A 13,285-nucleotide genomic window follows, 5' to 3' on the forward strand; every position below is an offset into this window, starting at 1 on the left:
GCCATAATTGCGGCATCTAGAACGACCAGAAAAAACGACAAAAATTAAGTATTTGGTCCATTTCATCCTCTAAATATTAACCGATTTTTACCAAAAACAATATGCGTCTTCATAGATCGACTCGACTAGTAGAGATCTGACGTGGCGTTAAAAAATATATATTTTTTTAAATAATCCCCCCTAATTTTGGGTTCTTTAAAAATATTCTAAAAAACCACACTCTAAATTTATTTTTTAAACAATCCGCATTTATTTTGGGCCCCTACAAGTTTTCTTTTTTTAAAAAATTCACGCTTATTTAATGCATTAAAAACTTATTAAATATATTTAAAAAAAATCCACGTTTATTTGGGTCCTTTAAATAGGTTTCTTTTAATCACAAAATATAAATTTAAATAAGTATTAAATATAAGAGCAGTAGTTCATTAAACAGCTGAGCTGAAACCTAATAAGGACATAGTATTCGATTTACTTTATCGAGAGCCAAAAAACTTTTGTTGCGAAGTAAGCCACTTAATTTTCATACAATATTATAAAAAAATATTTTGGAGTTTGTGTTTTTTAAATTATCCCCGAAAAAAAATGTAGATTTCGATGTTGTGATTGGGCGTACAGATGTTTTATAATTTATTATTGTTTTCCAAGAATGAAATAATTGAATGTCTGAAAGTACTTTTTTCCATCTTATTTGAATACATTTTGTTTTGCAGTCCGCAATTTAAAGTCAACAAACAAAGGATATCGCTTTTAGGTTCGCAACAGCAAATATGGAGATCATGTCCAGTCAAATGATAAGAAATGGCGCCCACATGAAGTGAACTAATGCGGATAACATGTAAGTGAAGCCATATGCCACACCAGAGCTTTTTACGGGAAAGTCAGATAATTAAGGTTAAAGAAAAAAAAAACAAATGTTAAATCACCGTTAAAAAATATAAAGACAAATGTCTGTTAATCATAAACATTAAATTCAATTTTCTTATAAAGGCAGACGCTAACTTTATAGTTCGATTTTTTTAAAATCACTATCCCAGTCACGTTGCCAATGGCTTTCATCAAATCTCTATGAAAAACGCCGCTTGTCTAAACAGAATAAAAATAAATGTTATATCTTCGTACGATGATTGCACTACAAACCCAAAATAAGCCATTTCATATTCAATTGCCATCTATCATCAACAATTCAGACGAATAATTGAACGTCTGATGGAAGTGGCAACGGGTGTGAGTGATGGAAAAAAAATGAAATGCGATTTCCATTGATTTTTTGCTTTAAAACAATAAATGGAAAATCAATGCAGCGAAAATCATCGACCATTTATGACTATTTGGTTCAGTTGCCAGAATGTATGTGCATTAGGGTTGTGACTTGCGTACAACCTCATATCCCAGTATCATATTTTGATTGAGTGTTTACATAAGATTAAACAAAATCTTAATAATTAGTGAATTTTATAAAAAAAAACATCACGCACAAACTCAGTTAAAATTTTGTTATTTATGAGAATTTATAGGAAATAATAAAATGGAATATTTTAATAATTTATTCCTACTACTAGCATATGCCCACTACTTCGTTAGCAAACGTGAGAACTAACTATTTAAACATGTCTAAATACAATATTTTGTTTTCACAGAGAACTGCATAGTCAGATGAGCTAATCACCCCACACACCAATATTGACCGTATTTAAAATTTTAGTACAATTTAGTCCCTTTGTTCTCTTATAGTACGTATTTCCAAAACCAATTCTGACTGCAACAGCAATTTAGCTCTGTATTAATTTTGGTAACATTTATTACCTTTCGTACCAAAACTAATTCCAAATTTCATGATTCGAGCTCTATAGGTTAACCCAAATCTTAATTTAACCAAATTTAGCAGCATATAGAACAGATTAATATAAATCCAAATAGAAATCACATTTTCCAATGTCAGAATTCCAGCTCGAACGCTTCACTCAAAAAATTGTACCAAATTTAGTACCATTTAAAACACAATAGTGTGAATTTTCAAACTTCCTATATACTCCAACAATGATCGTAACTCCAAATTTTAGGATTTCAGCTCTATCGGTTCAACCTAATCGTGCTCTTATAGAGTGATCCAAACGTCAAATTTCCACCTCTATCGGTACACCCTAATCCACATTGGTACAAATTTCCAAAACTTCCTACATATCCAAATTCTACACACCAACAGTGATCCTAACTCCAAATTTCAAGATTCCAGCTCATTGCTTCATCCAAAATTTAAATTGTACTAAAATTTAAATTGTACAAAAATTTACATATGTATTTCCAAAACTACATCCATACCCCAATCCTACACTACAATAGTAACTCTATTTCCAAAATTCAGCGTTCCACCTCTATCGGTTCACCCTAAATCAAATTTGGTACCATTTTGTACACAATAGTACGAATTTCCAAAATTTCCTATATAACCCCAATCCTACCTGCAACAAATATCCTGTCGGTCCATCAAAAATTCAAATTGTACCAAATATTGTGCCATTTAGTACTCATAAGTATGAACTTCCAAAACTACATCCATATCCCAATCCTAAACTCCAAAAGAAATATTATTTCCAAATTTCATTGTTACAGTTCTAGTTATATACAGTTATAGTTTTGTTTTACATATAATTTTTAGTTTAAGCAATTTTGAGTCGATTTTTGGAATATAACGGTTGTTTTTGAGGGTTACGTTTTTTTCGCTGTCTGCTTGGCAAAGGGTGAATAAAAAAAGTGAGGGTTAATACAAAAATGTATTTTAAGAAAATGAATTTCTGTTACTGTTTATGATCATTTTCATTTAATTTTAATTGGATATACTTTAAATAAAAATCCGAACATTAGAAATAGCATAAAATAATGTAATTCATATTAAATATTTGTTAATTTAAATACAATTTCAAAGTATATATCATTCTAGAGATTATTCTCCTTATCGGTTTCAGGTATTTGAATATTCGATCTTTTTATACCATAAGGTGGAGCGTATATTAAATTTGTCATTTCGTTTGCAACACCTCGAAATATTCTTAACATTCTCGATCAGAATAAAATTCAATAAAATTCGATTTATACCCTTCCGTCTGTCTGATGAATTACAATTGAGACCGCAATATTTATGATAGAGCTTTAAAATTGTGCACATACATACGTTTCTATTACTCCTAGGATGTTTGGTATTGAAACACCAAACAATCGGTATACTGGGTATTTCTGGCACTTTTTTAAATGAATTGACTGTATTTTTGTACATTGAATCCCATTGGGTAGCAAATCTCCCTTCCAGATGTTTTCGATATGGGTCCACTTTTAAAGATAGTCCCCATATAACAGTACTCGCCATTATCCGGCATTTTGGGGACTTTGGATACGTTTTTCAATAAATTTTGCTATAATTTATATGTTGAGTTTTCATTGGTTGATCAATCTTTCTAATATAAATAGAGATGGGCAGTGGGTAAATACCCAAAGGGTAAATACCCGGTAAATTGGGTAAATACCCGGTAAATTGGGTAAATACCCATTTGTGGGTATTTATTTGGGTATTTACTATATTGAATCGGTAATACAACATCTTGCACCCTATTTCCGGGTTTCTGTTATCAAATCGATTTAGAATGGATAGTTTTACGATAATTTAAAGACGTGGGTAAATACTTGGGTAAATACCCGAGTTTTTACCCAAAAATTGGGTATAAACTCATTAACTGTCGAACCACTTGACATAGGCGGCCAAAATTGTGCACACATGTTTCTAAAGCAAATATAGAAATCCAACATGGGGACCCTGGGTCCAAGTTTTGATATAACCCCCATATAACCGTATCTCCCGATTTAAGGTATTTTTTGCCTATTAGACACATTTTAAGGCCAAATTGGACGTAATTTGGCACAGAGTGTTCTTTTTGGGTACCAAATGTCCATGCAAAATTTTATGGTAGCCCCCATACAAAGGTACCCCTATTTTGAGTATTTACCCAAAAATTGGGTATAAACTCATTAACTGCCGAACCACTTGACATAGGCGGCCAAAATTGTGCACACATGTTTCTAATGACAAAGCAAATATAGAAATCCAACATGGGGACCCTGGGTCCAAGTTTTGATATAGCCCCCATATAACCGTATCTCCCGATTTAAGGTATTTTTTGCCTATTAGACACATTTTAAGGCCAAATTGGCTGTAATTTGGCACAGAGTGTTCTTTTTGGGTACCAAATGTCCATGCAAAATTTTATGTATGTAGGTCCACGTTTACTGGTAGCCCCCATACAAAGGTACCCCTATTTTGAGTATTTACCCAAAAATTGGGTATAAACTCATTAACTGCCGAACCACTTGACATAGGCGGCCAAAACTTTGCACACATGTTTCTAATGACAAAGCAAATATAGAAATCCAACATGGGGACCCTGGGTCCAAGTTTTGATATAGCCCCCATATAACCGTATCTATTAGCCAATTTGATTGGCTGGAATTTGGCTTAGAGAGTTCTCTATGAGTACCAATTGTTTGCTCTGGTCAACTTTTTCTGTCCTATATAGCGGTCCTGATTTTGGGTATTTATATATATTTATAAACTCTTTTACAGCCGAACTATTTGACGTGTGTTTTGAAGACCCCTTTTCCCATACAGGAAATAATATTGATTTTAAACCATGTGTGTCAAAAACCACATTTTGCATGAATATTTTGTGCAAAAAGATCTCAATATGCCAAATTACAACCAATTTGATCGTAATATAATAATATATAAAAACCATCTGAGCCAAATTTTGGACGCCTATGTCAAGTGGTTCGGCAGTTAATGAGTTTATACCCAATTTTTGGGTAAATACTCAAAATCAAAAACGTGGACCTACATACATAAAATTTTGCATGTACATTTTGTACCCAAAAAGAGCATTCTGTGCCAAATTACAGCCAATTTGGTTGTAAAATGTGTCTAATAAACAAAAAATACCTTAAATCGGGAGATATGGTTATATGGTGGCTATATCAAAACTTGGACTCAGGGGCCCCTTGTTGGATTTCTATATTTGCTTTGACAGTAGAAACACGTGTGCAAAATTTTGGCCGCCTATGTCAAGTGGTTCGGCAGTTAATGAGTTTATACCCAATTTTTGGGTAAATACTCAAAATAGGGGTACCTTTGTATGGGGGCTACCAGTAAACGTGGACCTACATACATAAAATTTTGCATGGACATTTGGTACCCAAAAAGAACACTCTGTGCCAAATTACAGCCAATTTGGCCTTAAAATGTGTCTAATAGGCAAAAAATACCTTAAATCGGGAGATACGGTTATATGGGGGCTATATCAAAACTTGGACCCAGGGTCCCCATGTTGGATTTCTATATTTGCTTTGTCATTAGAAACATGTGTGCAAAATTTTGGCCGCCTATGTCAAGTGGTTCGGCAGTTAATGAGTTTATACTCAATTTTTGGGTAAAAACTCGGGTATTTACCCAAGTATTTACCCACGTCTTTAAAGTATCGTAAAACTATCCATTCTAAATCGATTTGATAACAGAAATCCGGAAATAGGGTGTAAGATGTTGTATTACCGAGTCAATATAGTAAATACCCAAATAAATACCCGTAAATGGGTATTTACCCGGTATTTACCCACCCCTTGGGTATTTACCCGGTAAATACCCGGTAAATACCACCTCTAAATATAAATAATCAATATTGGTCAACATGTTACCATAGCCTACATATAATGGTACCCCAATTATTCGGTATTTTGGGGATTCGTGTCAAGTTTTTCAACCAAGTTAGTATTTTGAACAATCATTTGCCATCAAATCTTCCTACCAAATATCAATATTTGCCCTTCTCAGTTTTTTTTATTTGGGGAGTGACGGCTCGTTTTTCAGCAGAATTTTATTGTATAGTATTGTGAATTCAAATAGTATTGTGTAACAAATCTTTGAGCCAAAAATTAATAATATTGACACATTTATTTGGATAGCCCCATATAACGTTACCCTCCATTATTCTGTATTTTGGGGATTATGGGCCCGTTTATTAAAACATTTTCGTGGCATAACCTGTCATATCTCTAAAGTCCTGAAGAATTACAGGTGTTTTATATGTACACCTAATGTAAAAGTTATAAAATGTTCAGGCCGGCCAAACTTAACGAAAGTTTTACTAGTTTTTTACTAAAATCACATATATACATTTGACATATTATCTAAAAGCTTCTAAAGTACGAATTTCTATTATATTACTCAAATAATTGTGTTTTTTAATGTTCCACTTATTTTATTAAAAGAGAGAAAAAAAGTAACCCACACGCGCGTTTAACAAAAATGTAAACAAACTGATTATATGTGTTTACGATAAAATTGTTTTTGTTGTAAAATTAAAACGGTAAAATCTACAGCCACCAAATTTTTAGAGATGATGCATATTATCGAGAACTATTGATCTATCGAATAAAACGAAAATCGATTATTGTGAGGGTTACGTTTTTTGGCGAATATGGCAAGATATATCCTACAGTTTATCAGTGATTTCAGAATTCTAGTTCGCCAAATTCAAATGATACCACATTTAGTACTTTTCGTTACGTTCTAGTGCAAATTTCCAATAATCCAGCCTTATCTGTCACGTTTGAATCAAAATTTCAATATTGCAGCTGAATCGTTAAGTCAGTCAATCAGTAAGTCAGTCAACCACTTTATTCTTTATTTGGTATAGATTTTATTGGATTTTATTGTAAAAAAAAGTCATAACCCTAATGTGCACATGCACGTACGTATGTAAATTTGTCGATAACACAAGTCCATTCTTTTATATGAACATCAAGAGATTGTTGTTTGAGGGATTTTTTATTCTTATTTATTGTTTCTTATTACAGCTAGTGCCGAATTCAACATTTTCGAAACCGATTCCACTAGTTCAAAAATCAGATAATTTTAAGAAAACTACATAAACAAAAATTGATATTTAAAATTTTTATGGGTCTAAAGAAGGTTTGGTTTTTACAAATTTTTATATTTGTATATTTTTGAACCATTTTCGTTAACGCGAGTATTTATAAAAAAATAATTTTTTAACACTCCCACTATTCAGGTATAAAAATAGGCGAGTTTCCAAAAAAAAAAAAAAAAAACATGTGTCAAAATGTACCAGCCCCTTTCAAAATCATAAAATGTTAATATTGAAAATTGGGAATTCCTAAAAAATCGTTAAGGTTTTTAAGGACGTTTTTTAACCCTTTGCGGACGAGCGGCGGATATATCCGCCCAAGCCTTTTTACCGTTGCGGACGAGCGGCGGATATATCCGCCCAAGCCTTTTTACCGTTGCGGACGAGTGTCGGATATATCCGCCCAACTCTCGCGCTGCGGCTAGCGTACGTCTGCCGTCGTAGGCGATAAGATACACATGGGTATACTAGCCTAAGACGTCAAGTGGCCTCTCAATGAAATTAGAGACCATGGCCTATAAATAAGGTCACCAAGGGAGACCAGCTGATTATCGATACCTCTCAAGTTTGCTGTCAAAATGCATTATTGTGAATTGACTTCCCGTCGAGCGTCTCCGTCCGCAAAGGGTTAAAGTCTGGATTTTCATTAAATATTACTTTTATGGTTCGGTTCAAGATTGTATTTGTATACCCTTCACCACACTGTGGTACTGGGTATTATGCCTTTGTATATATATTTGTAACATGTAAAAGCATAGTTACTTTTTTTTAGAATATGTATAGAATCACTTTCTGAGTCGATTTATGCATGTCCGTCCGTCCGTCTGCCTGTTGATGTTAAATAGAAAACAAAGTGCAGGACGCATTTATCATCTGATTTGGATGAAATTTGGAACAGCCCATTTATTTGGCCCAAGGGTGAACCTTATTGAAATTGGGGAAAATCGGTTCAGATTTATATATAGCTCTTATATATATTTTCGTCCGATTTAAGGTAAATGGTGCACCAAGATCCCTATATATCTTTCGATTTGCATGCAATTTGGCATAACGTACTGAATTAGGCCTAGAATGACGTACGCGAAGTTTCGTGAAAATCGGTTCAGATTTAGATATAGCTCCTATTTAGATATAGTCCGATTTAAGGTAAACGGTACACCAAAGTCCCTAAATATTTTTCCATATGTACGAAATTTGGCACAGAGTATTGAAATAAGTTCGGAATGATGTGTGCTAAGTTTCGTGGAAATTGGTTCAGATTTAGATATAACTCCGATATACATTTTGGTCCGATTTTATGTAAATGGTGAACCAAAGTCCCTATATACCTTTCAATTTTCACGATCAATTTGGCATAGCGTACTAACTTAAGTCTAGAATTATATGTGTTAAAACTCCTAATGTTTGTCCGATTGACACGAAATTTTGCACAGCGTATCCGATTGAGGCTAGAATGATTTTTTTTGTGCAGATGCAGACATATCTTCCATATGTATTTCGAACGGGTATCTGATTGATATTACCGAATAGTGTCTATCAAGTCTACTATACATCGATTTGCACAAATTTGTCCCATTGAAATTAAGCATAGGTTGCAGAAAGGCATGTATATGAATTGATGTTAGTCGGTTCATATTTTGATAAAGATTAAATCGAATAATTTTTTTTATTGGAATTTTAAAAGAAAATTGAGTATTGCCATATGTAGAATATATCCAAAGTGGTGAAGGGTATCATATAGTCGGTCCAGCCCGACTTTACTACTTTCCTTATTGGTTTTAGTATTGAATTGGGTAATTAAACCCGATTCAAACTTGATTGTTTTTTAATATGTTTTAAATAATTACTTTTTTAAGTTTACTATTCCAGGGTGTAATTTTTAAGGACCCAGTAATTTTTAAAACAATTTTTTTTCAATTGATGAATATAAATTTCATTTTGCCCATGGTAGAGTACACGAATGACGCACGCAGTATATTTCACGTTATTTTTTGTTTTTTGATTCAGTACAAATTAATGTGGGTGCAGTAATTGTGCCAATTACACCCTGCTGTCATCTGGATTATTATTGAATGCCTATGAATTATTGCTTTGCAGTGCAGCAGATGCCGATTGCAATTATATGGATTTTTAAGAAAATTATTGTGATATTCGTATACAGTGATGCTATGTATTTTGAATAGTTCGCCTTCAAAATATAATTTCTTACACAAAGCAAATGAATAATATAACAACATATTGTTGCCCTGTGTAAGTTATTGAGATGCATCATATAAGTTGATTGGTTTGTGAAACGATATCGTTTTTATGTAATAATAATTTATAAGAAATGTTGCTGAATCACTTCCCAGTCAGATGTTGGAAATTGTTTCTGGGTGTAATTTTTTTTTGAAAATATTGTAATTAATATATGAAACAAGTTTCACATCTTGTTTTGTATTTTATTTTTAATTTTTTTTTGCAAAAAGTAAACAAACTGATTGCTATTTTGTCCTAAGGCTGTGATGTAAACAAAACTTAAAAAATATTACATTCCGTGGCATTCCGAGACTAGTTCTTGACATTTCTTATCACAACTGGAATTTGTTTTTCTTTTTTATTTTTCTTCTAGCCTAGAAGAAAGCAAAAAAAAAAAAATCATTTTACAAAAAATAAATAAATTAATTTTTTATTAACAAAAGATAACCCTTGAATTTAGGTAAACTAGCGAAAGTGATGATAATGGCCACCACTTACATTGTCTTAGCCATGGAGTGACTCTGGAGACAAATGGGAACAATACAATAATCCCAGTCATTTATAGTCATGAGTCATTAAAATAATATGCGATAATAATTATGGGATTTTTTTATTACAATTTTCTTTATGTGTTTACATACATATTTTCTGTTTTTTCAACTACAATAAACAATGGATTAAAGTCATAAGTCTGAAATTCAGAAATGTTCACATTTTAATTTTCCAAGGAAAATTGATTTTAGATCTTAAATTCAATCGAAAAGAAATTATTTTCCTAGAACACATACATATGAATGAGACATTGCGGACTTAACCAAAAATATAACTTCTGAATACTGAAATTTTTTTAAATATTTTTACACGACACCATAGCCTTGTATTTAAAAAAAATCATAATCTCTTCAAATTTTTATGACGCATACCTTGGCATGGATTTTTATACCCTTCACCACACTGTGGTACAGGGTATTATGTCTTTGTGCATATGTTTGTAACAGGCAAAAGGAAACAAGATAGACCCATAGTTACTTTTGAGAATATGCATAGAATCACTTTCTAAGTCGATTTATGCATGTCCGTCCCTCCGTTTGTCCGTCTGTTGGTGTTAAATTGTAAATAAAGTACAGGTCGCATTTATAATCCGAATTGGATGAAATTTCGCACAGCTCATTTATTTGGCCCAAGGACGAACCCTATTTATAATCCGAATTGGATGAAATTTGCCACAGCTCATTTATTTGGCCCAAGGACGAACCCTATTGAAATTGTGATAAATCGGTTCAAATTTAGATATAGTTCCCATATATATTTTCTTCCGATTTAATGTAAATGGTGCACAAAAGTCCCTATATATCATTCGATTTGCACGAAATTTGGCAAAGTGTACTAAATTAGGTCTAGAATGATGTGTGTTAAGTTCCCTGAAAATCGGGTCCGATTTAGATATAACTCCCATATATATTTTCGTCCGATTTTATGTAAATAGTGCACAAAAGTCCCCATATATCTTTCGATTTGCACGAAATTTGGCATAACGTACTGAATTGAGCCTGGAGTGATATCTGCCAAGTTTCATGAAAATCGGTCCAGATATAGATATAGCTCCAATATATAGTTTCGTCCGATTTTAAGTAAATGGTGTACAAAAGACCCTATATATCTTTCGATTTGCACGAAATTTGGCATAACGAACTAAATTGAGCCTAGAGTGATGTCTGTCAAGTTCCAAGAAAATCGGTCCAGATTTAGATATAGCTCCTATATATATATATTTGCACGAAATTTGGCATAACGTACTGAATTGTGCCTAGAGTGATGTGTGCCAAGTTTCGTGATAATGGGTCCAGATTTAGATATATCTCCCATATATATGTTCGTCCGATTTAATGCAAATGGTTCACCAAAGTCCGTATGTATATTTCGATTTGCACGAAATTTGGCATAACATACTGAATTTTGTATAGAGTGATGTCTGCCAAGTTTCGTGATAATCAGTCCAGATTTAGATATAGCTAATATATGTAGTTTCGTCTGATTTTATGTAAATGGTGCACCAAAGTCCCTATAAATTATTCGATTTGCACGAAATTTGGCATAGCGTACTGAATTGAGCCTAGAGTGATGTCTGCCAAGTTTGGTGAAAATTGGTCCAGATTTAGATATAGCTTTCATATATATGTTCGTTCGATGTAATGCAAATGGTGCATCAAAGTCCCTATGTATATTTCGATTTGCACAAAAGTCCCTATATATCTTTCGATTTGCACGAAATTTGGCATAGTGTACTGAATTAGGTCTAGAATGATGTGTGTTAAGTTTCCTGAAAATCGGGTCAGATTTAAATATGGCTCCCATATATGTTCGTTCGATTTAATGCAAATGGTGCACCAAAGTCCCTATGTATCTTTCGATTTGCACGAAATTTGGCATAACGTACTGAATTGAGCCTATAGTGATGTCTGCCAAGTTTGGTGAAAATGAGCCTGGAAGGTCGTGTGTGAGTTTCGTGAAAATCGGTTCACATCTAGGCATATATATATATATATATATTCTTCCGATTTAATGTAATTAATGTACTAAAGTTCTTATATTACATAATGTACTGAATTTAGTCCAGAATAATGTGTGTCAAGTTTCGTGAAAATCGGTTGAGACTCATATATTATCGATTGATTTTAAGTAATTGACACACCAAGGAACCAATATATAGTAAATTGTACATCAAACTCCTCATGTTTGTCAGATTGACATGAAATTTTGCACAACGTACAAAATTGAGCATAGAATAACGTGATTGCGTTTTCTAGAGGTACAGACATAGCCAAACGGATGTTCTATTGATATTTGTTTGAAGTCGATTTACATACATTTGTCCAATTTTAACAAATGAAATTGGTTCATCCAATTTCATGTAAATAGTCCTGTTTAATATACCCATAGTGGTGAAGGGTATCATATAGTGTAGTCCCGTCCGACTTTACTACTTTCCTTGCTGGTTTAAAATATTTTTTATGACACATACGTAGGCGTGGATCTTTGTTCATATCATTAAAATTGGAGTGAATCTTTCCAGCCAAGGGAATTATAAAAGTATGCCATACACTGTAATTATGTCTACATTTTTCCTGGTACCTTTTAGGGAAGTCAATATAAATATCTCACTTGTTACATGCTATTGTTCAAGATAAGCTACATTGTAATTTATTTATTTTGTCATTTACCTAAAGAGTAATTGTAAACGTTCTGACGCTGCCGAAGTAATCATCTTCACCTTCTTTGTTGATTTATGCAAACAAGTTTCCTTGGTGAAATCTTGAAAGTAAATTATATTTACATATACATATTTATATTTTATTTATTTCGAAATTGTTTACACTATTTTGTTATTGTTAATATCAATATTAAATGTATTATTCATAGGTTAATAATTGTTTCCATATAAAAATTATTAATACAAAAAATAATTTTACATATATATACATACATATTTATAGAAATGTAGGAAGATACGCAAAAGAATCTCCCAATGCATATTTTTTCCAAAAAAAAAAAAAAACAATACAAGTACACAAATCAAGAAACATGCATTTTGTGTCAGCCGGTTGACAGTGCTATTGAACGTGTCTAGCAATTTTAATTGTTTGGCTCATTAATATTTATTAATTTTTTAGTTCGCGTCAATATAAAAAAATCGATTTTTTTTTTATTTTTTGCAGTTACAATCGCATAATTGGAATGCCAAACAAACTATGCCACACACAGATACAACTTTTTGAGATTTGGAGCCAAGAAAATTTATTGCACTGACCCTTCAGTGACAAAAGTTTAGTCCCACATAAAATGGAATATTCAAGCAGGTAGTTAAAAAAAGTTAAAAAAAGTACAGAATGGTTAACCTACATAATGTTTCACATATATAATATGTATAAAATACTTTGTAAGAACTATATTATTTTTTAGAAAGTCAAATTTGTTATATGAAAAAATATTTTTAAAAAATCCACGCCTCTGTTGCTGGTATGAAAAAAATATTTTTTAAAAAATCCACACCTCTATTGCTGGTATGAAAAATATTTTTAAAAAAT

The sequence above is a fragment of the Musca vetustissima genome, unplaced genomic scaffold (assembly GCF_032173495.1).
Source record: "Musca vetustissima isolate MV318-11 ecotype Yass unplaced genomic scaffold, APGP_CSIRO_Mvet_v1 utg56711, whole genome shotgun sequence".
Lineage (NCBI taxonomy): Eukaryota > Metazoa > Arthropoda > Insecta > Diptera > Muscidae > Musca > Musca vetustissima.